Here is a 5,310-nt window from a genome sequence, read left to right on the forward strand (position 1 = left end):
AGTTAAATGGGAAAATGTTATTTATCTAGAAAAATAGCATCAAAAATTTTTCAAGACACATGTGGCAAGTTTTAATTGCATGATTTATTTGTCCACTTCCTATTTTTTAGCCACACCTCCTTGAATTGTGGCAAATAGTGCATTGTGATTGACTACTCTTTATTCTTGAAGAATTCTTGATATTTTTTTTCTTGATAAATAGCATTTGGGAAAATGTTTATATCTTGATACAAATTCAAAAGTAAAGGAAAAGATAAGGAGGAAAAAGTTTTTTCTTTTTCGAATGTCAGAAAGAAGAAAAACCCACGAGGAAAATATAATATAAATATCAATTTAATTGAATGCATGAGAAACGTGGGAACTAATCGACCTCCGTAGACTGTGGTGCATATAAAAAAAAAAAAAAAAAAGAGTAATGCTGGAAATAGCGACAATATTAATCGCGAATTTGTCCCGAGCGATATTAGCCCATCAGTTTGCGTTATTTTCACTTCTTCTTAACTCTAAAATAAGACCACGACCATATATCTCACCTCGCTTCATTGCTGATGATTGCATTTTAAAGTTGCTATAAGTGTTATGAAACTACATTTAGTTGGGTTGAACTGATTGTATATATAGCTTCTTATTTTTGCAATAGATAGATTTAGCAACACGTTGGCTTAAAAATTAATCTAGAAAAACGGTGTGACGGTGGATTGTTTTTTCTTTCTCAAGGGTGGGTCCTTTTTTCATTTTGATAAAACACATGTGATAAAACACATGGTATGTGATCTTTTAGTTTTGTTAATAGTTGTTATATAGGAAAGAAATATAAGAAAAAGCGCATTCGTGATACGTTCGTGAGCATGCTTATCGCGAGATATAGCACAGCTAAAAAAAAATGACCATCTTCTTGTATAATAGCACTAGAGTCTAGAAATGACCACGAGGTGCATATTAAAATGACAGCCCCTGACATTGCGTTTGATCTAAGAACAAATAAATGATAAGTCAATTTCAGTTGTACAATTGTTTTAAAATAACATGATAAGTTAGAGGTAAGAGACACGACAAAAACTAAAATTATTATCTCTCATTAAATCACAACACAATTTTTTGTCTCAAGTACAAGGTGTCGGAAATACTTTTGTCCATAAAAACTGTATAGAATCAAATATTGATCAATATCATATAAATTTATCATGTATTGTTCTACCTTATATGTTTTGTGTTGTTCAATATTGATCTCCAATTTTACTCTTCAAATGGGTTCAATATCATATAAGTTTATCATGTATTGTTCTACATGAATTTAATATGAAATTTTATATTTTTTACAGTTAAAAATTCATATTTAATTTGTGTTTTGTTAAAAAATTCTAATTTTTTTTAGAATATTTTACACATTTCTGCACAGTTTCATTAAAAAAATACAAAAATTAAATTAAAAATAGGGACCAAAAGTAGTGATTGAAAATTTTATAGGGACTAAAAGTTGAAAGAAAATTTTAGAGGGAATAAAACGAAAAGTTGACATATTTATAGGGACCAAAAACATATTTAACCCTATTTTTTTTATATAAGAGAGATGGACATTTTAAGGAGAAATCAGTTTTACATAATTTTGGCATTGAAAAAATGATGTAATACGAATTTTATTATAACTGATTATTGATTATAATTGATATGTTAATTCACAAAATTGATTGCAAAAATGTTCATTCTTTTTTTGGTTACAACAAAATTTTTCTTCCAATATTTCTTTTTACAAATTTTTCAAAGATAGAGGAAATATTCAAATCATTAAAAATGTAAAAAAAAAAAAAAAATGAGATAATCAAGCTGCTTGAAGAAAGGGTCATGCTAACTGGTGCCCCCGGAGCACTGGTTAAGCACACCATAAAAGGTAAGCATTACTAAAAAAGGAAACATTTTATGGATTAATTACATAATTTTCACTACATTAATTACTATAAAATTTCTTTTTTTAGTATCCTAACCAGTGCCCCGAGGGCACCGGTTAGCATTTCCCTTATTTATATTGCTAGAATTAAAGATTGATGGATACAAAAAGTAATATTTAAGGAAGAGTTTTGAATTGCACCGATGAATATCGAAAATGGTGTGAGAAATGTTGAAAGTAAAAACAATGTTTGTAACAAAAGTACAATCAAATGCATAAATTCGTGTAGACCCAAAATTTATGAAGACCCAACATTCGATGGAATTACATTAATCAGAAGAAAAAAAAATCAATTATCAATTTTTTAGAATTGAAAAAAAAAGATTTAATATGGTCCTAATAATTAACATATTCATCATCATAAAGGAATACTCTTTTTTATCATGCTAACTTGTGACCTTAAAGCACATGTTAAGGAATTCAGAAGTAGAATTATTATCTCAAAGCCATACATGCACTTTGAGACATATCATTTACATCCATGGTTCATGGTTTAGTTTTAACTAGGGTTTCAGCCGACGGCTCACAAAAGAGATGGAGAGAGAGAGAGAGTTTTGTTAAAGACTTGTTACTCCCTCCGTCCCATATTACTTGACACAGTTGACTCTGTCACAAATATCAATGCATATTTTTTATCTTTAATATCTTCATTTCTCTATTAGAAAAAAAATATGAAAATTTAATACTTTAAAAATACTCATCGAGACGAATCCAACAACATCTTACATGATACTGTTTATCTTTGTATATTAGTAGAAAAATACAGTCAAAGTATATTAAATCAATATTGTACATTGTCAACTAGGTCATCTATTGTAGGACGGAGGGAGTATTATTTTTATTTCTTAAAAACGGGTTTTCTTTTTCTCTAACCAAACTCATCAATTTTTTTTACATATACACACAAAAATTAACATCGTCTTAGTGGCCGAATGCTTGCAATCAAAGTGCTCCATAATGTCATGGACGTAGACCAGTTAATATATGGTCAACCGGTGCACCATCAAGTCAATGTGCGCTCATAACAAACTCTAAATCTTCCTTAAACAAAACAAATTATAATCTAAAGTCTAACACTACTGCCAAAGTTACTTTTTGAGCACTCCAACTCCATAACAATTTCTTTTTGACTCTCACTCTGGTATTAAAAGCGAGAGAGAAAAAAATACCAAAAACATAATAGAGAAAAAAATGACTTAGACTCAATATGAGAGATAATGGATTTGGTGTTATAAAACTTAAACAACACAGTTTTAATCTCAATCAATGTATGAATGTGCCATTTCACATGGGAAAGTGGAAAATTTTCCATGATGGTGCAATTGGATTCTAACCTGCACGTGACAGTTTAGCAGGTTTTATACCATGTTTTAATTTCTTCCATTGTCCAAATAAAATACTCCCTCCGTCCCTTAACGTAGGCATCCATTGTCTTTTTCACATTTCTTAAGAAAAGTTGTCAGTGTAATTAATGTGTCTGTTTTGTGTGTTAATATTACCAAATTGTCCTTTGTTTGTATGTGTCTAAAATTTGACTTTTCATATTTCAAGATAAGTTAGTAGTATTAATTAGGGGTATGTTTAGGAAAAAAATAATAAATGCATCTAGTAATTTGAAAAGGGGTTTACATTTAGGGACAAAAATAAAGTCAAATGGGTGCTTAGATATAGGGACGGATGGAGTATAATACAATATAACGGCATTACTGATACACCTCCTGTTTTTCAAAATCACGCTAGCTACTTAGACACAAAACCACAGCACTTTTTCACTTTTACACATCTTAAAAAACTACTCACTATCTTATTTTCAGAGTCGTTTTTAAATTGCATGCGGTTTTTAAAAAATGATTAGTTAATTTTATTTTATTGATAAAATTAGTAAAATTTACTAAAACATCTTCATTAATTATATTTTTTTAACAAAACTTTTACTAACGGAGTAGTTAACTGAAGTGGATTTCAATAAATAAGAGTTTAATATTGTGAAAAAATAATAAATATTGCAGCGACATTCTAAAATGATAATTATTGTAAAACATAAAAAATTCTAAAGCGACAATTAAAATAAGACGAAGATTACGTTATTTAATTAAGATAATAAATCTAACTTATTAATCAGTGACAAACATTTGTCTCGTGTTTTTATAATAAATTATAATTATCAGTGACAAAAATTTATTCCATATTTTTTATATTATCAATGACAAATATTTATCTTGTGTTTTTTTATGTATCAATGATGAGGGAGTAATTAGCTTTTTTTAAAAAAATAGTATTTACTAGTATGGACACCCGTGCTAATCTCATAACTTGAAACTTCTTAAGCCCTAAGGTGGCTAAATTGGACCGGTTAAATGGTTGTTATTAAGCCCTAAGGTGGCTAAATTGGTTAGTTTGCTAAAGTAATCGGGGACAGGACCAGTTAGGCTGTTCCAATTAAGGAGGACGAATTTAAGGTGAGTCAGTCTTGCAATGGCTTGAGGAATAGGACCAGTGAGGTTAGGGAGGAGGCGGAAAATGAGGGTCTCGAGGTAAGGTAGATCTGCGATGAGGGGCGGGATTGTACCGACGAGATCGTCAGCGCCATCGATCTCAAGGAAGTTGACACGATGGATGTTTGTTTTTGGGATTTTCTTGCATGAGACTATACGCCACTTGCAACAGTCTGTGTGTGGGATCTAGGTTGAGAAGAGGCTTGTATTGTGGAAGTAATCTTTGATCTTGAGGAGGACTTTTTCGTCGTCTGGGTGGCAGAGGCGTGGGCGTGGTGGTGGAGAAAGACAAAAGGCTAAGGAAGGGAGGAAGAGGAGGAGGAGGAAAATGGACTTTATCTCCATTTTTGTGTAGTAACTTTGGTTGCTGTAGATGTAGGAGTCAGAAATATATGTCACCATTTTTGTGGGCGGTGACTTAATGTCACCCAAGTATTTTCCAAATAAGTCACCGTGACATTAAATCTGAGCCACACAAATGTGTTGTGTTGTGTGGCCCAGATGTGTTGTATGTGTTGTGTGGCCCAGATGTTGTGTGGCAATGTGTGTTGTGTGGCCCAGATTTAATGTCACGGTGACATAATGTCACCCAAATGCTTCCCAATGTCACCCAAGTATTTTCCAAATATATAAAGGGTATTTATAGGATCAAAAACTCCTTTATATAAAGTACCTTGCATGAATCATGTAGCTATGTGATTGAATGTCGGTGTTTATATTTTGATACAAATTCAAAAGTAAAGGAAAAGATAAGGAGGAAAGGGTTTTTTCTTTTTCGAATGTCAGAAAGAAGAAAAACCCACGAGGAAAATATAAATATCAATTTAATCGACCTCCGTAGACTGTGGTGCATATAAAAAAAAAAAAAAG

General features: G+C 31.2%; 1 pseudogene; it reads right to left on the reverse strand.

Moving 5' to 3' along the window:
- Positions 1 to 4,284: 4,284 nt before the first annotated feature.
- Positions 4,285 to 4,828, reverse strand: LOC146905681 (polygalacturonase inhibitor-like; annotated as a pseudogene).
- Between the last annotated feature and the right edge of the window lie 482 nt (positions 4,829 to 5,310).

The sequence above is a fragment of the Medicago sativa genome, chromosome 7, assembly GCF_051527215.1.
Source record: "Medicago sativa cultivar Bolivia chromosome 7, Bolivia_mono, whole genome shotgun sequence".
In the NCBI taxonomy this organism is placed as follows: Eukaryota; Viridiplantae; Streptophyta; class Magnoliopsida; order Fabales; family Fabaceae; genus Medicago; species Medicago sativa.